The 20094-nt window shown below is 42.3% G+C and overlaps 1 protein-coding gene and 1 long non-coding RNA gene across 6 annotated transcripts in view; one reads left to right on the top strand and one right to left on the bottom strand.

Moving 5' to 3' along the window:
• The window catches only part of Tanc2 (tetratricopeptide repeat, ankyrin repeat and coiled-coil containing 2), a 325356-nt gene extending 322742 nt beyond the window's left edge, over window positions 1–2614 (bottom strand). For all 5 annotated transcript variants that reach the window (XM_032914256.1, XM_032914255.1, XM_032914254.1 and 2 more), the window contains exon 1: window positions 2405–2614. The gene's annotated coding sequence lies outside the window, so the exon portion shown is untranslated. The remainder of the gene's footprint in view (window positions 1–2404) is intronic.
• Window positions 565–20094, top strand: part of LOC116910414 — a 59903-nt gene continuing 40373 nt past the window's right edge. Inside the window, exon 1 of the long non-coding RNA XR_004389149.1 lies at window positions 565–644. This is a non-coding gene — a long non-coding RNA (uncharacterized LOC116910414). The remainder of the gene's footprint in view (window positions 645–20094) is intronic.

Here is a 20094-nt window from a genome sequence, read left to right on the forward strand (position 1 = left end):
GGGACAATCCAAGAGAGTGATGAAGGACAGTCTGGAGCCAGAGTCTGGAGGCAGAGTTTCTAAATTGAAACAGCATTTCCAATTCCCAGCTACATAATCTTTGGCAAATTGATCTGTTTCCATTTCTCCTGGGTAAAATGGAAATAACAATATATACCTCAAAAGGATTTTGTAACTGTATAAACAATGTACAGGACTGGCACAAAGTGTGTGCTATATAAATGTAACCTATTACTAGAAGTAATAGAATCCCAGGTTCTTGAACATACTGTAAACATTTTTAGCAATCAGAATTGACTAATATCACATACTATCTAAAGGGACGTTAACATGGTTAACATATGTTCCTAGCCATGCACTTTAAAGTAAACAAGTGATTAATCAATCTGCATAGCCACTCCAATGATAAAGAACGATCTGAAGACTGTTTCCCAAAAGTGCAGCTATCAATTTCTTCCCTTACACAAGGGGGCAGTGAGAACAAGAAAAGAACAGGGTTCTGCAACACCTCTTCCTACAGACAGTAGGGGGTGGCAGTACATATATGGCTTACAGTCAGAACAAAACAGGAAGACCCAACAGAACTAACTGCTCTTTATTCTCTTCTGGCCCTCTTCTCTCTTTAGCCTCAACAGAGCCTCAAGGTAAGGGAAATATATCTACAGAAAAAACTAAAATTCAGAATTAATCAAGGAAAATCCAATTTCGATTTTGAAGGAAATGATCCCTCGATGAATGAATCTAGAGCCAGGGCAAAGCCAATCAGTATGAATTTACAGATATCTGGGAAATCACTATAATAAAAACAACATTCACACAGGTAATTCGATTTATAGGAATTCCAACACAACACACTAAGGTATCATTAATAATTAAATACATCCTGGTGAACGCATCAGATATTTCTGCTTTTGTTTCAGTTACACAGATACTCAATGTATACACATGTTATTTTTACATAGCTCATCTAGCTGTCTTTTGTTACTTTTGAAATTACAGTATGTTCTGACAATTTTCTCCAAACACAGATGTTCTTAAATGAAGTCACAGCGTTTTGCAGCATGTGACACACACACACACACACACACACACACACACACACACACACACACACACACACTTAGAAAGATGGGGTTGAGGGAAGGAGGAAGAAAGATAAGGAACAGTTGTTTCATTTGTTTTTGGTTTTCCCTCGAATCCCTAATATGATTTACCTGGTAAACGCTACAAGGAACACTACATTGACAGTGTCCATGTTGTTGCGTTTTATGCCAATTTACTGTATACCGTTTTTATCTTATCTCACCATCCCATCTCAACAGCTAAAACATACCAGAATATTCCACTATTGCCAATCTCTGTAATTAGCCACTGCCATAGCTTTTGGCTCCAACCCTTCCAAATGCCTGAAAATTTATCCCTTTTGTTCACCATATTGTTTTGTTTTCCTTGTTCCACTTATTTTCACCTGTGTAAAAGCCAAGGCACGGACACAGATGAAAAATCATTCCCTTTGCCTAACGATCCTGAGCACACAATTGTGGTCAGGATGCTTGGCTTGTTTGTCTTTTTTTGTTTGTGGGGTTTTTTGTTTTCCTGGAGAGAAGCAGAAGAGAGAAGGAAAGACATCCAATCTTTTCCTAATGCTAATGATCATTGTTTATGTTTTCTGGGAAACATTTTAAACATTCCACACCTGGAACCGAGAGACAGGCTACAATTGCATGGGTGCTCTACCTGCTGATGACAAAACCTGAAATGATTTTTGCCCAATTTTTTTCTTTCCCATCTCACAACCAGACAATCTGCTTTTTTTTTTTTTTTGCTTTCACGTGGGTACTTTCCCTATGTCAAAAATTGCAGCTCCTCTCGATCTCCTACGACAGAATATGTAGCAAAGAGCCCTATTAGTCTTTTATTATAGTACACCTCCTTCCCCAAAGGAATTATTCATATCCCTAATAACACTTCTTCCATGCATTTCTATGTCACGGAGGCCAGCCTAGCCTGTGCCTTTACCTGGCACATTTCACAACTACTTTTATGCTGCATTCAGGGACACATTTTGCAACTCGTTCTGCACCACATTCCCTGCCACGTTTAGCAATCTGCCTCGCATCTCATTCCGGTCCCCGTCATCCAAGACTCTCCAGGTACCCAATACCAAGACTAACCTCGGTGACAGCCAAGTGGCAGACCCCAGGAGTCCTCCGAAGCCGCCCTCGATCCCACATTCAGAGGCAGCCTGCCTTCCCCACGCCTTCGACACCGGAGGCACTTCACTGCCCGTTTCCCTGTCTCCCCGCTCGCCCCAGCCCCAACCCCCGCAGCTGAGGCGTCGCAAGAGAACGCCCCTGTCACCTCACCCTTACCGACCCTTCTTCCCTGCTCCTCCAGCCCTTACCTGCCGCTCTGAGGGGCGCGGCGCACCTCGGGGTCAAGCCCGCGTGCCAGTGGTCTCCGGTGAGGACCGCACCGCCCGCGGACGCCCCACGGAGGATCCGCGCCTCAGTCGGGCTCGGCGAGGCCTCGCGGCCGGCGAGCGCTGGCAGCCCGCGGCGGTCCTCCTGTCAGCGGAGGCGCGGGGACAGGCTCGCCCCTCAGCACCGCGGCGGCGGCGGGCGCCTTGCTCCGCCTCGCGCGCGGCACAGCCGGGAGGTGAGCGCGAGGGGGATGGGAACGGGGGCGGGGCCGCCCGAGGCGCGCGGGGCGGCGGAGGGAGCGCGGCGCCTGCCGCCTGGGGCCCCGCGCTAGCGGCGCTCGCAGCTGGCCGCGCTGGGCGGGCGGCTGGCGCGAGGCGGCTGTGGCCAGCGGCCCCGCCGGCAGCGCGCGCGCCCAGCAACCCGCGCCCGGCCGGCCGCTCTCTCAGCGCCGCCGCCGCGCCGGGGCGTCGCACCCTCGGAGGCCGCCCGCAGCCCCGCCCCCTCCGGGCCGGGTTGGGGAGGAGCGCGAGCGCGGAGGGAGAGCGCGTGCGTGGGGGCGCGTGCGTGGTGGAGCGCGCGCGCCCCCGCCCCCTGCCCCTCCACGGCCTGGGGGTGGGGAGGCGTTGCGAGAGAGGATGGTGGTGAACCCCTGCGCCGCGCTGACAGAGGGGGCCCTGGCGTTGCAGGACGTGTAGGCATTTCTGGTTTCCTCAGGGGGCTTGGGCTGGTGGGGTCGAAGGCATTTGGTGAGGAAGAGGAGAGGAAGCTCAAGAGCTGACAAGGCCCTGAAGAGTTTGGCCCCGCCCTCGGGATGATGTCACTCTCGAGGTGGCTGCTGCTGTCACGTGCGCCCACTTCTGGGGGCCTTTCCTCCTCCTTTGATAGCCCGAACGTTCCTCTAGACTGCCCCCCACTTCGGTCACCACAGGCACACGTGTCACTCAAAGTCATCGACGCCAACAAGTGTCAGTTATTCCTCTCCTGCTTCTCAGTGGCAGTGTGTAGACTGCTTTCAAGATACCACCGTTGCCTTTGGAACAGGGAAGGGAGGAAAAACAACAATGGCTTGGGGCGGGGGGGGGGCGGGGGGAGGGTAGGGTAGGCGTAAGGATAATAGAGAGGAAGAAAGAAAACTGTCACCTAGAACAATTGCTGACAATTCTCTAACCTTAGCTTGCTAGACTCGGTAAAGTTGCCATGCTGCCTCTGTCATTACCAGCTTGAATAAGAACTAATGCGATTTCAAGGCAGCCAGCAAAGAATAGAAAGTCATCACATTAAGACCCCATTGGAGGATATTCAGTCATGTTTCTCCCCAAACTCTCCGCCTAGATTTTCTTTAGCTTGCTTCCTTCCCTTCACACCCCGAAAACACCCCTTCAACTTGGCAGGATTCTTGGAGTAAAAAAAAATTTCCCCACGTGCTGCAAGATGATACAAAGCAATCACCGTTGCATATTTTGCTTGGGTGAATTTCCGTTCCATTAACTGAGATGACTTTTTCGTCATCTGCTTCCTAATGAAATGCCATGATTGGAAATAGATTCACAAATTGCATCAATAAAGGGCGTTGTTTCAGTGCAGTTTAGAAGGTGAAGAGGTTGGTTGATTGGTTGGATGGTTAGTTTGATAACAGTTCATCTGAGTCTACCCCAACCCCATAGCACTTTGTTGTGTAATTTCTTCGATTTAAAAAAAAAAAATTGTCTCAATTTCAGTGCAATACAAAAAAAAAATGAATATGAAGTCATATCGGAAAGCGAGCCATTCCAGTGAAAAATTGAGAACTCTGAGGTAGAATTCAGAAGAATGTTTATGGTTAGCACGGCAAAGTGAAAGGCTGACATATGAACTATTGGTACTAGTTCCAAAAGTTAATTCAGTCTAACTAAAACCTACCTACCCATGGTGATAGGAGTAGGGTACTAATAACTTATATTTGAGGTCGGTGAAGGGGTCATCAGAGGGGAATCTTCTGGATTATTAGAATGGTCAACACTGGTTAATGGTCACAACCTGCATACACTCCTTAAAAGGAAACTGTGTCTCTGTTTCGGTTTTAGCCCACAAAGAAACGTTACATTTCAACAGTTTCACATTGAAACATTACATTGTCATTATCTTCGGAGTCAGAAAACAGGTTTGGTCAGTGTCACCTTCCACTTACCTTGGTATATGAGCTTAAGCAAGTCTTTGAAACGTCTTTTCTTCATCTGTCTGGAATGGGTCATGATACCTCACAGAATGGTTATGAAATTTAAACGAAACTTTGAGAAATATTTAGCATAGAATATAGTATCCAATAGAGTGTCCATGGAACAATACCAACTGTTACATTGTTTTTACACTTGAGATTACCCTCCATCCTTCTCTTTTAGTCTTTTCATTTATTTTACAGATTATTTTGTATCTAAGTCTTTCCCTGTGAGTTTTGCTGAAGCTAATAACATTCCTTCCTTTGAGAAATAATAAGGCAGTCAGGGGTATAATATGTCGCTTTTCAAACTAGTTCAGGTGGCAGCACCTAGAAATTATGGTGTTCATTGTGGAGCACCATGAAATATTGGTAGATTGAATTCTGCCATATGGACTTAACACAATTTTACCAGCCCTAAAGTTGGTTATATTATGCTTATGCAGATATTCACATATTAAAAAATAATATTTTAAAAGAAATAATATGTCTGTTATTCCCTTTTTAAATCTGTTTGCAACTTTTTTATAGGGTTTAATAATAATTCACAAAATGAAAACCTTTAAACCCATTTTCCTGGCAATTGGAACACCACTGTAATCATCCAGTTTTAGCAGCTGATCTCTTTATTGGATTCTTGCTGATAGCTGTAACCCACATGGTCTCTTGCTCCAACAAAGCACCTCTGAACTCATTTCTTTTGACTGACCTTTTCCAGATCCTGTATTCCCATTGGGCGGTGCTAGTGTCCACCGGAATGAGCTCAGTTTCTGTTTTGATCATCAACATGCTTCACCCAGTGCTCTCCCACATAACCCTGCAGTCAAGCCTAGGAGTTTATTATTACAGTCTGACTTTGTGAAGGAAACAATATGTGACTGCTAAGGGTAGGAATGTGGTCCAGCAGAGGCAGAGAACAACACTGAAGCCATCTCTCTCCTCAACCCCTCTAGCAGATTCCCTTTGCTTCCCTATGATCAATATTCAAAATATTGGGAATCCAATATTTACTTAATAAAAACACATTCTCATTAAGAAGGTATTTTAGTCTATAACTTAATTTGGGAAACCAATATATGCCCTGTAAATTTTGCTTTTGGTTCCTCAGGAGGGATAAGATGTGATCAGTAAGTACCTAAGCCCAGTACCTTGGGCTGAGACCAGAATGCTTCCTTGTCTGTTTAAACTATTGCCAGGCTGAAGTCTTGAAGATCTTAGCCTTGTTACAATCTAATCTTCCAAGCTGACTGATTCAGTCATGCTTCTCTGTGCTTCTGACTGAATTGCTCTGCCTGCCTCATACAACTTTTGGCAATATATCCTAATCTCCTTCTCATTCTCTGGCTCATTCTATCTTCACCTGTGTCTAGCCTGTTCTCTCTATAACCTGTTTATGTAAAATTACCACCACACACACACACACACACACACACACACACACACACACACACACACATATATACACACACACTACCACCACCACCACACAGTATTCTTTCTCTTTTCCCTTCCCCCTCTCTCTTTCTCCCCCTTTGTGTGTCTGTCTGTCTCTGTCTCTGTCTCTCTGTCTCTGTCTCTCTCTGTGTCTCTCTCTCTCTCTCTCTCTCTCTCTCTCTCTCTCTCTCCTCTACAAACTAACCTTACCTTCATTGTTAAGGATTAAAGGCATGTACTAGGGGCGTGTCCGTATTCCAGTCACATCCTATTGTAATCCAAGGCATGGCTGTATTCTGGCAGATCATATCTTGGCTATGATCCCTTGTCAAAGCTGTATGTTGCTGGATTAAAATTCCTCTACAGTGTCACATAAAATCTCTTGCAATAAATGCACAGAGTACCCTGACCTTGCCCAGACCTTCCAACCTGTCCAGTGCCACCATTTGTATCTTCCCAAATGCCCTTTCTAGATCTGAGTACTCTAGATGGGCACTTGTCCCAGATCCTATATTCCCATTGGGCGGTGCTGGTGTCCACCCTGACATCTTGAAGTCATAAATCACCAGGCCCACCTTTCTTCCTCTAACCTTCCCTCTTGTACAGACAGTAATAGTCACAACTGACTGGGCACCTATTGCTTGCTGTCTTCAAAATTCCTCCCTGTTCAGTCCTAACATCGCATGAGTAGCCTCAAGTTTTAGATGGAAGGCTCTGAGGTTAAATGGCTTAACTTTCCAGATCACGCTACATGATTATAGGTACAATCCACAGACTGTCCTAGTTAGCTTCTCTGCTGGTTGCGATAAACACTAACTAAACCCAACTAGGGAGAGAAAGAGCTCATTTTATCACTCTGAAGCCATAATCTACCACTGAGGGAAGTTGGACATGAGCTCAAAGCAGGGACCTGGACGTGGGAACTGTGGCAGAGACCATGGGGAAATGTTGATTACTGGCCTACTTTCCTTGGGTTGTTCAGGTTTCTTTCTTATATAGTCCAGAACCACCTGTCTAGGGGGTAGCACTGCCCACAGTGGGCTAGGCCCTCAACCATTAATCAAGAAAATGCCCCCATAGCCAGTGCCCACGGGCCAGAAAATGCCACCATAGGCCAATCTGATGAAGACGACTCCTCAGGAGAGGCTCCCCCTTCCCAGGTGACCCTGCTTTGTGTCAAGTCAACTGAAATTGACTAGCTCAGGCCCAAAACATAAACCCTGTCCTCTATCACTTATCCTCGGTGAATGATGTATAAAATGTAAATGATTTATAAACCGGCTGAGGAAAATGTTAGTTCACTTACAGTTAAAGAATCCTGATTTTCGGGTTGGGATTTAGCTCAGTGGTGAGCGCTTGCCTATGCAAGGCCCTAGGTTTGGTCCCCAGCTCGAAAAAAAAAAAGAAGAATCCTGATTTTCTTACAGCACTGGGAACCTAGGACCTTGTACAGTAAGCAAGCACTCTGGAGTTTTATTCCCCCTCCCTCCCAAGATATTCTGAAAAGTTGATATAAACTAAATTTTTTTCTCATGGATTTTCATAATCTCATTTCTTTTTTTTTTTTTTTTTTTTTTTTCAACCAATGACTTCTATTGCAATATCCTCAACATTTCCCATCAACTCCCACCTCGGCCTTTTGATGAATATTGTGTAATTTTTAGACTAACAGTTAAAAACATATCCACAAAGAGGAGCTGCTAGTTAAAAGTTTTCAGTCAATCCCTTCTTTGTGAAGTGACTAATTCATGTACAGTGTTCATGAGCAAGCCGTCATATGTTTGCCACTGACATTCATGAGTGCTTGACAGGTACTTGTGCTCACTGCATGTGTATAGCCATGACCATGCCATAAGGCATATATAATTGATGTGAGGGAAGTCTTGTGTGCTAGCCCCTCACAATCTATTTGGGAAACAAAATACCTAAAACAGTTAAATATTAATACAGTTGGTGAGGAAAATTAAATGTTCCTAAAAGCAAAGCAGTAAATTCTGTAGTATTTCACAAGGAGAGAGGGAAATTTGACAGGGGTGGTGCAGGACTGTTTCCTGAGGAAAGTGAAATAAAAAATAGAAGGAAAAGGGAAGAGAAGGAAGCCCTTGGGACCGAGGGTTTAAGAAGAGAGACAAACAGGAATGGACCCTGTTTGGGAATGAGTTGCATTTTAAAATAAAGGTAACCATCGGTGTAAACTACAAAGAGACAGATTGGAGATATGAGGTCTAGGTCGTCGGACAGTGAATGTAGGTGAGTCAAAGTATGTACTCATAAGGAGGTACCAGTTGCTAACGGGGACACAGGTAGGACAGGGCCAGACTGCAGAAGGTCTTCTCATGTAGGAAGCATCCACCATTAATTTTGGACATAAGAATGACAGGAAGGAAGTGTTTAAACATTCAACTCATAGGGTGGATTTAAATGGAAAGGAACAAATAATAAGAATCTGGTTAAGAAGATATTGCTGTTTAATGAGCTAAAAAAGATGATTGCTGAAAGTCGAGAGGTGTGACAGTGGAAATAGAAATGAACGGTGCCAATGAGCACTGCATGGGAAAAATTAACTGAACTTTCTAGATAGCTTGATGCATGAGTTAATGAACAATGATGGAATCAAAATACATCAAGATGAAACTTGTATGGCAAAAAAAAGGGAGCGTCAGAAAAGCTCGACATTTGGGGGCATTTGGGTTTGTAGTTGTTCCTTACAACTTTTAATTACATATCTTTTCCTGTGAGGTCTGATAGGTACCTTATTCAGAGAGGGAAATGCACCCATATATGGTCTATAATTTGTAAGGTAATTCATAAACTTGACACTCAGGGAGCTTTTGATCCAAGTGGGGCAAATCAGAGCCTGTTCTGGAATTTTTCATCTTTATATCCAAAGGATTGAGTCTTCACTCCCTAGTGGCAAATCTGTGAACACTAACAGAGGAGCCTAGGGAACAGAATGCTCAAGAATACACTGTGAGGACGGTCTGGGAGAAGGAGAAGTAATGTGCAGATCAGACATGAGAAGTACATAGACCATGTCCTAAAGCTGAGTCTTCAGATCTGTCACACCCCTATCCCCAGAATCAGACAGATACCCCAGGCCCTTATTGATACTCCTTCATGGTTAGGTTTGCTTGAACCAAATTTCTGCTAGTTAGATCACAGTCTTGATTAATAGGTTAATCATATTCATTTAATTTAACATATTCTCTCCCTGGGCTTTAGGCTTAAGGTGTTGGAAAATCATCCAAGTAGAAAACAGCACTAACAGACTAGAACTTATAATAGAAAAAAACAGATTCAAGGACAGGAACTATATATAGCATGACTCAAGAGGAAGGCCCCTAAACGCCCAACCAATTGCCATCAGATCCCTATTCAAAAACTGTACAGGGTTGGGGATTTAGCTCAGTGGTGGAGCACTTACTTAGCAAGCACAAGGCCCTGAGTTCGATCCTCAAAAAAAAAAAAATGTATAATTGAAAGCAAGTGATCCTACATTTCTAGATCCTGTGATACTAATCTGTGAATGGGAATTTTAAAACTATCACTAAGTTTTCAGTACGTGTATTTTTTAATTGTATTTATTTGTTACTTATTCACTTTACATTCCACTCACTGTGCCACTCCCTCCCACAATCCCAATGAGCAGGTGGCATGTGGATTTTACTGCAATAAAAAATTGGGAAGGGTGTGGTGGTTTGAATATGCTTGGCCTAATAGTGGTACTATTAGGAGGTATGGACTTGTTGGAATAGATGTGGTTTTGATGGAGGAAGTGTGTGACTGTGTAGGTCTTTGTGGGTTCCTAGTACTCAAGCTCAACCTAGCGCAAAAGAGAGGATCCTCCTGGTTGCCTGAAGAAGACAGTTTCCTCCTGGCCTCCTTCAGATCTAGATGTAGAGCTCTCAGCTCCTTCTCCTGCACTATGTCTGCCTGGAGGCTGCCATGCTCCCACCATGATGATAATGGACTGAACCTCTGAAACTGTAGGCCAGCCCCAATTAAATATTGTCCTTATAAGAGTTGCCTTGGTCATGTGTCTCTTCACAGCGGTAAAAGTATAAATAAGACGCACAGGAAGGAAAAAGGAAGAACATTCAATTTGAAGGGTTTTTAAGACAGTATGGAGAAGGCGAACTGGCTTTTTCTTTCTGGGAGGTCAATTGAGAAGAAAGGTCAGCTGGGTGCTTTCTCTGCCTCTCTGAGCTTTAACCCCAGCACCTGGCTCCTGAATCTTCCTTTGGTAAAATTGAACAATGAGATTTTGTTTCAAAAACAATAATTGACGTTAGGATTAAAATAATACAGAATAGGGGTTGGGGATTTAGCTCAGTGGTAGAGCGCTTGCCTAGCAAATGCAAGGCCCTGGGTTCGGTCCCCAGCTCCAGAAAAAAAAGAAAAAGGAAAAAAATAGTATAGAATAAAACATATTTAGCTTATAACCAAGGCTGCAAAGTGCTGTCATTCAGTGCTACAGGCATAAGGTGTATTGTTTAATGTAATCTTCATAAAACTATATAAGATTAAAATTATATTCCCATTTTACTAGATGGAAACAGTGACTCTCTATGTAGCCTGCCCTGGGTCCCACAGAAATACAGTTTCAATTAAAAAGCTGGACTAAAACAATTGATTAGAACCTAGAGAAGGCAAACTGTTCATCCTAAGAATTACTGCAGCAAAATAAGGGGGATTAGATAATCCTAAAATACAGAAAAGCAGGGTCTGAAAGTAAAACTCTCAAATTGAACTCATCACTTCTAAGAGGGACTTTGGACTCAGCCTGAGGTAGGCATGTCCCTAGTGTAATGTTGCATATATCTGGCTAATATACGTTAATGTCTACTATACTCTAGTTTCCATTATTGACCAAACAATACCACACAGTGGGTAAGTCATACATGAATTTCTCTGGTTCACAGTCTTGTCCAGAGTCATAAACCATATCTGGAGATGGCTTTTTTTCTTGTACCTTTCAGGAACAGCACAGGCCATCACATTCTTGGCAGAGAGTTAGCATGAGATCTAGCCAAGATGACATTTACAGTAGACTCACTCTCTGGATAATCCAACGATCCATAAATCACACGAATGGATTGATCTATAAGGACAGAGCCATAATCACCTCCTCAGGGGCCTGCTTGGTATCACATCTTAATATCTCATAATCGGGACTAAATTTCACTGTGAGTTTCAAAGGAGAAAAATCTAGAGTATTGTCATCTAACATTTAAATCATAAAAAATACTCTGACTTTGCACTCACTAAATTTAAACCCATACATGTTCGTGGCTACTTCTCACAGTCAACAAAATATATGTTGTTTATGTAATAGATCTTGGATAAATATTTGTGATTTTCAGTTTCTTAATTGCCTACTCGAAATAATCATTTAGATCAAAATAGGGATTGGAAAACCATTCATAACATCCCAAATGTTCTAATCCAACGACCGGTGATATTTCCCACTGCCAAATTAATAAATAAGGCTTCTGAAAAATAAAAATACTTTACCATTATTTCAGTCAACACTAAACTACCCTCCCTGAGTCCAGTCAACTCTAAGTCATGGACAGGCTGGAATTTCCAGACTTATTAAGGCCAAAACTCTGGATTAGGCTAACCTTTAAACAAATTCCTTTCAAAGAACCTTTACTTTACCAGTATGTCATTTCAATTTTTGACGGCTTGAAACTGTGAAAATAAGTTAATTTATCATCAAAAATACAATGTCCTGTGTTGTGCACTGCATTACTACACTAGGAACTTGTTTGTTTGGAAAAAAGAAAACTCAGAGAAGCAACAGGCAGAAAATACATCCCAATTCTCCCCCCCCCCTTTTCTTTTCTTTCATTAGATGTTTTCTTTATTTACATTTCAAATGTTATCCCCTTTCCCGGTTTCTCCTCTGGAAACCCCCATCCCATTCCCCTAGCCCCTGCCTCCAAGAGAATACTCACCTACCCACCCACCTACTCCCTCCCGCCTCCCTTCCCTGTCATCCCCCTACACTGAGGCATTGCGCCTTCACAGGACCAAGGGTCTCTTCTTCCACTGATGCCCAACAAGGCCATCCTCTGCTACATATGCAGCTGGAGCCATGGGTCGCTCCATGATACATCCCCATTCTTGTTACTGTGCTATCTCCCTGCTTCTCTCCAAATAGAAGGTGTATAAATGTTGGTAGTGCTCATGTTACAAATGGTAATTGGACAGCAGAACAGAATTGATAAAGCCTCATTTGTGGTATTCTTTGGATATAGCCTTAGTTTATTTCCTATCAGTAGAGGAATTTTGAATCCAGCAACATGGTTGCTCTGGCAAGGAATCATATCCAAAGACCTTCTAGGTCTGTGTGATCTGGCTGGAATGATACAACTTTAATCCCTCTGGCTGGAATACAGGCATGCCCTTTAGTACACAGTTTTGATCCCAAACAATGAAGGTAAAGATAGTTTGTGGAAGGAAGCAACCATGTTTAAAAGCGATACATAATTGAGTGGCGGACAAAGTGACAAATCAGAGAAAGATTTGATGGAATGAGTCAGAGATAGGATATGCTGAACTATCACAAGGACAGACAGGAAAGAGGCTGCTTAAGAGAGCAGCACAGAGAGAGAGAAAGAAGGGGCTGAGAGGAGGAGGAAGAAGAGAAGGAAGAAGAAGAGGAGGAGGAGGAGGAGAACAGTTGTACAAAGACAAGTTACAGGTGAAGACAGAGTGAGTCAGAAAAATGAGAAGGAACCAGAAGATTAGAACAGATTGCCATAGTTTGAGGCCAAGCAGAGCAATTCAGTCAGAAGCTAAGAGAAGCCACTTTGAGTCAGTCAGCTTGGGGAGGCGTTCTGAGCCAGAACAGCTGAGTTGAACCAGCCAGCCAGAGTTCAGAAAGAACTAGAAAGGGTGAGTTTTTCCAGCAGTAAACCTCCGAATGACCATTACAGCTGACAAGTAAAAGATACTTTTATACCTACCCACTCCTATGTAGTTTTAGTTGCTGTTTGTTTGTTTTTGGGGTTTTTTTTGTTTGTTGTTTTTTGGGTTTTTTTTTTTTTTTTACACAGAATCTCACTATTTAACTCAGGGTGGCTTCAAAACTCACTACCTAGCATAGAGTGGCCTTGAACTCATAAGTCTCCTGTGCTGCTTCCTGGGTACTGGGACTATAGGTGTGTACCACTTTGAGTAGCTGGAAGATATTTATTCATCACCAGATGCATAGTTGCCACAATTCAATGTGGTTGAGAAATAACATTAGATAGTGCAAACATTTTAGTTGCTCTAAAAATGAAATTAAAAAAAAAACTGACAATCACACATGTCCTCATAGATGAAACCTTTTCTTTTTTTTTTTTTTTTTTTTTTTTTTTTTTTTTCTTTTCTTTTTTTCGGAGCTGGGACCGAACCCAGGGCCTTGTGCTTGCTAGGCAAGTGCTCTACCACTGAGCTAAATCCCCAACCCCTGAAACCTTTTTCTTAAAGGTAGCATTCTTTAAAACTGATAACACTGTTGTTATTGTTGGTGTTTTATTATATACAGATAAAAAGAGAAAGGTATTGATTCACCACTAGTGAAACGGACTTTGGTTCTCCAATAGTTGCTTGTATTTTAATGAACCTGGCATACCTCTACTCTCAAGGTTCATGGTATTTAAATGATAGTTAATAAATAAATAAATACTAGGGGGAAATCAGTAGCAAAAGGCACAGCCATCTCAGTGAATGATCACATGGTCATGGTTCAGTACCACAGTACTATCAATGAGGCCAAAGCAAAAGTTGAGCAAGAATAATGATAATTTATAATTTAACAATTATAATTATTATATTATATTTATATAATAATTTATAGTTGTATAAGTTACCTTTATTTTCTATAATACAATGGGAATACAGTTGATTTTTTAATCAAACAGAGCTTTAGATCACAAGTGAATTTTTTTCAACAAGAAAACTGATGTAAATTATAAAGCAGTTTAATTGTTAAAATAATGTTTAGCTGAGGTGGAAATAAGGAAAATAAGATGTAAATTGAATTTTATCAAACTCATCTGACCCAAACAAGCAAGTTTTCTAGGTTTGGTCAATGTGACATCGTGAAAAGAACAGAGAGCTCGAGCCAGGAGGCAGTCAAGGAAAAGAGAAAGGAGCATTTTAATATTATGTTACCAACCTAATAATTGTAATGAAACTTCATTTCTGTGGAACTTGGCCACCTGGCAATCTCTGTCTGGAACACAGCAAGGACTCGAGGGAATAAAGGAGATGAAAAAGACCTCCATCTCTGGAAATAGTCCATGCCTCAAAGATCATATCCATCACTTCTAGACACGCACGAAAGCTTTCTCAGAGGCTATTAATTCTTACTGGATTCAATTTAAAAGGCTTTGTCAATCTGGTTTCCAAACCCTTAGAAAAGTAAACAAGCAGAAGAAGAAGGAGGAAGAGAAGCTGTCCCAGCAGGCAAGCAGATAGATAGTGGTCAAAGAGCAGGCTGGACGCTTTCAAGCCGGTAGAAACACCAACGTATGATCAAAAGGCATTGGGGAAGAAATTTTGAAAACTTCTGCCTATATTGACCATAAATGATCAAGAAAGAATTGCCTTCCATTCAAAGATACTCTCATGAATTAGGCAGCATGCAATACTTTATAAACCATTCCTTAAAGCACATAATAAAAACATGGAGGTGTGAGATGTTTTATATCAAAAGAAGTCAGGTATATAAATGATGGTCACAAAGTGAGCACACTAGGCCGGAAGTTGGAGCCTTAAAGGGGACAATGGCCCTTCCTGGTCATTCTTGACAGTTTATTTTCCCAGTGAAGATCCTTGTTGAGTCAGCCTGTGTTATGACACTGCTGTATGTTTACCTTCTTTTTGTTATTCTCTAATCATGTTCAAAAAGCAGCTAAGTGATAGGAGGAAATAAAGACCAGTTTATACGAATAAGCAAAGCACTAAAAAAATTAAATTCTGTCGGTAGAGCCCATGGGCTCTTAAGTCCCAAGTATTCTCACGTATGAACCAAGAGGATCACTAGAGCCAAATAATATGAAGCTACCATGGCCACATAGCAGGACCTCTACTATTTAAAATAATATATATTTTTTTCAAAACCTTCACTTTGTGTTATCTATAAGATGACTGTATTGTGGATAAGACAGAAATGTCATATATACTTTGAGGAATAATATAGAATAAAGATTGTACAAAGAATAATGGAACAAAGACATGTGTACAAAGGCATACACTACTGTTTATCCTGAAATTTTTAAATTAGAAGCAATCTAATTTATTACCCCGACATGAAAAAGTAACATTATACATAAATGTTTGATGAATAATTATATAACTATACTTTATTAGGCTATTTGTATTGTATTAAATTACGTTAAGATGTAAGTTTGAGAATTATTTATGCAGTATAATCTCAACTATGTACAAAAAATAGGATGGAAAGATCCTACTGGTGGTACCCATAAAAACAAAATTTAAACCTAGGAACAAACTATATGTCCAACACACACACAGAGAAAGATATTTACCAAAAGACATTTTCAAAACTTGAAAACTGAAAAGGTATATTATGCCCCCTTATAGAAGATTCAGTATTGCAAATATGCCAAATATTTGTCAGACATAACGTATTTACAATTAAAATTACAGTAGGATATTAATAAAGTTGATATACTCATTCTAAAATTTATCTGTCCCCTGGTTTGTTTCTCTGTTCCTATGAGAAAACACTGACTGTCTTAGTTAAGGTTTTTACTGCTGTGAACAGACACCATGACCATAGCAAGTCTTATAAAGAAAAACTTTTAGCTGGGGCTGGTTTACAGCTCAGAGGTTTAGTCCATTTTAATCATGGTGGGAAGCATGGTGGCACAAAGCCAGACTTGGTGCTGGAGAGGTAGCTAAGAGCTCTACATCTTGATCCGAAGGTAGCAGGAGACTGTGTTCCACACTGGGCTTAGCTTGAATGTAGGAGAGCTCAACGCCCAGCCCCCAGTGACACACTTCCTCCGACACGGCCACACCTATTTCAACAAGCCCACACCTCCTAACAGTGTCACTCGCTGTGTGCCAAGCATCCAAATAACACGAATTAGGAAAAGGGGGCCATTCCCGTTCAAACCACCTCACCGACCAAAAGCAACTTATGGAGGAAAGGTTTCTTCGGCTTACATCTTACAGACATCGAAGGAGGACAAGACCGAGACTGTAGACAGGTACTGGGAGGCGGGAACGGAAACAGAGGGTGTGGAGGAGCACTACTTCCTGGCTAGCTTCCAGTGACTTACTCAGCTACTTTTCTACTATACTCCAGGCCCAACTGCCCGGAGATGGCACCACCCACAGTGGGCTGGGTTCATTACATCAATCAATAATCAAGAAAATGACCCACAATGCCCACAGGCTAATCTGACAGAGGCAGTTCCTCAACTGAGAGGCCCTTTCCCAGGCACGTGTAGTTTTGGGTCAAGTTGACCAAAGCTTTAACAATGCGGAAAAGCGTACAGTCTTAGGGTGATTGTATTTGTTATTCATTATGTATTGACAAGGTTTCACTACTTAGTACCTCAGAGGTCCTCCTCCTTCAACCTCCCAATAGCTGGGATCACAGGTGTGAATTACCACACCCGGCCAAGTGCATTTTTTTTTTTTTGGTTCTTTTTTTCGGAGCTGGGGACCGAACAGGGCCTTGCGCTTTCCCCTAGGCAAGCGCTCTACCACTGAGCTAAATCCCAACCCTAAGTGCATTTTTAAAAAATGTAATGGTAGGTACGCCTCTTCCTACCAGATAGGAAAACATTTTACAAGCCTGAGACTGTGATGTATCCCCCGGGGTGGTTGAGGCAGAAGGATTTGGGTTTGAGGCCAGCCTGGGTCGCATAGCCAGATTCTGTCTCAAAATACAAAACAAAATGAGAATGTATTTTAGTGTCACAGTAAGGCATGGTGTTGGTTCTCAAACAGAAAAACAAATTAATGAAGGAGATTAGATCCTGGTTTGCAGATATAAGTGAAGGCATTTCAAATGGCCGACAGTGGATGATAGGACAATTGGTTGTTTGTTTGTTTGTTTGTTTTTCTTTTTAAATTACCTTCTACAGCATACTATTCAGGAGTAAATTAATTTGGTCTTCCCCATGAATGATATGGGCCAAGGCATGAAGAATCGGCAGCAAACAGGATAGGCCGGGACTGGTGCATCTGGAACCAAGCAAGCAGGAGCTGACAGGGCTGGAGCTTCAGGGGATTCCAATATGGCACGGTGAGGATGACAAGAGTAGGTCTCCTTACTCCCTCTCCCTCCCTCTCTCCCCCTCCCATACCTTCCCCACCCCCCTTTACCCCCTCCCCTAGGTAAAGTAGAAATATATAAACCAGTATGTTTATGTATTTATATGATGTTATCTCTTTCTTGGTTCTGATGTTTATGCTGAATTTGTGTAAGATAATCCCTTACTTTTAGAATATGCACACTAAAGCCAGGAATGGTGACACACCTTTAATCTCAGTACTCTGAGGACAGGGGCAGGCAGCTCTCTATAAATCCAAGGTCAGCCTGGTAAACACGGAAAAGTCTAGGCCAGTCAGGGTTACATAGGGAAACCTTGTCTCAAGAAGAGAGAGAGAGAGAGAGAGAGAGAGAGGAGAGAAGCACTGAATGAAGTACCAAGTGTTCAGGAGGGCTTTGTATCCCTTTACTCTCAATGGCTCAGAGAAAAAGATGTGTCTCTTGTATTCTGAGGAATGAAGGAGAGAAAGAAGAAAGGAAGGAAAGGTGATGAAGTGATACAATGAGGAACCAAGCTGGAGAGGCTATCGTGACTCTTCCTAACTTTGAAATCATTTCAAAACAAGTTCAAAAAACTGAATTTCAGATGGATAAAAATAATTTCATCTCTTTTTTTTTTTTCTTTTTCTTTTTTTCAGAGCTGGGGACCGAACCCAGGGCCTTGTGCTCGCTAGGCAAGCGCTCTACCACTGAGCTAAATCCCCAACCCCATAATTTCATCTCTTAAAACCAGTGGTTCTCAACCTACCTAACGCTGGGACCCTTTAATATAATTCCTTGTGTTGTGATGAGCGCCCCCCCCATAATAAAATTATCTCCTTGCTACTCCATAATTGATTTTGCTACTGTTATGCATCATGATGTAAACATCCGATGTGCAGGATATCAGACATGTGACTCCAAAGGGATCCCGACCCATAGGCTGAGAACCATTACTTAACATATTAAAACATGTTTTCATATGCCTATAAAAGTATTTACTATGCGTGAAAATGTAATAATCTTGATAATAAAAATTAAAGTAGCTGGAGCGATGGCTTGGCAGTTGAGTGAAGGTTGCTCTTGTTGAGGACCCAAGTTCTGTACCCCATACTAACACTGTGAAGCTAGCCACCTGCTGTAGCTCCAGGGCGTCCAACACCCTCTTCTGCACTTCACAGGCACCTGTACTCGCCTGTGCACACCTACACAAAGCCCTCATGCATGCACGTGATTAAATTATAATAAACTACAAATAGAAACATAGGATGTGTGCATCCGTAGGAAACGGACTACTCAACGTTGCACAAACATTAAAAGGAATAGAGTCGATTTATACGTACCGACCCGGAAGGATCTCCAAAATATACTGTTACATGGGACAGGAAATACACTGCCCCCCAAAAGAATATGATCCCTTATGTGTTATTATTTAAAGAAAAAATTGAAGTAACTGCTATGGGGCCATAGAGATGGGCTAAGGCGCTTGCCTAGAGGCCCGATTAACCGGAGTTTCATCACTGGAGCCTACAAGGTAGGAGAGAGCCAACTCCTGCAAGCTGTCGTTTGACCTCTGTTTGTATGTTGCATCATGCATGGCACCACACGTGTACACATATATGTACAAATAAAGTAACTGCTGTGGTGGACCGTGTATGTGTGTCTCCATGCTTATAAACGTACAGACACACCGGAGAGGAGGCACTAAGCGAGGAGCTGACCCTAAAGCTGCTTCTAAGTTTTCCACACTAGTCAGACAATACTTTTATTACCAAAAGAAAGGAGCCAAAGTCAGGGAGGGAGAGCTAGGAAAAGACAGTTTTTTGTTTTTTTTTTTTCAAAGAGTTCTTTTTAAAATCAACTACAATACTTCACGTTAGGAACTATCTTTTAGGTAACTGGAAAATTCCTAGTCCAAACCGCACATATAGGGACTTGGCCTTGCCACGGCCTGTGCTCAGGTACGCTTTATCATTAACTTAATAGAGAATTAGGCGGCCCGCTGAGCCACTCACTGGGCCTCAGTCCAGAAGTGAATTCCCTTGCAGCTTTCCAAAAGGAGGTCAAACAAGTCCTCTGGGACTCTCAACAGAAAGTTGCCAAAGGCTAAATCTGGCATAGAAGCCGGGGCTGGTCTGGGATAAACTGTGCCAGCATATGTCAGCTCTGCTTTCAAGGCCCAGACGAGAACAGGAAGGACAAGAGAGCTGCTTCCAAGAGTGAGTAGCCTTACAGCGTGAGCTGGAGTCCGGCTGTACCTGAAGATGTGGACTCGTCACTACCACCTCGACCACGCCTGTCCAGTTTGAAACTGGTTTGATTTCCCTTCCTTTGCTTTCCTCGAACAATCTATCAAGTCAACTTGGTCATTCCAAGTGTGACCGTGCTCAAGACAGAAAAGCAAAACCAGTAGTGGGATTTTTTGGTTTGTTTTTTGGTTTGGGTTTTTGTTTTTGTTTTTTTTTTTTTTTTTTTAATCAGGACCTCTCTTCATGAGCCAAACCTCCAACCCTGTTTTTTTGTTTTTTTTCCAAACTCCATTTTTTTTAAACGTATAAAAAGCAGCTGGTTTTATAATTACGTGATTCTTTTGGTCCTCTTTTATTAAATTAAAATTCACAGATCCAATTCCTTATTCAAAGCCAGTGATTTTGATTATATTTCAAGGCGCGCAATGGTCACGATACATTTTAGAATACCTTCATTCCTCCCGTTTAGCAGCCACTCCCTGTTTCTCCTCAACCCTCTCTATCTGT

The sequence above is a fragment of the Rattus rattus genome, chromosome 9 (genome assembly GCF_011064425.1).
Source record: "Rattus rattus isolate New Zealand chromosome 9, Rrattus_CSIRO_v1, whole genome shotgun sequence".
NCBI lineage: Eukaryota > Metazoa > Chordata > Mammalia > Rodentia > Muridae > Rattus > Rattus rattus.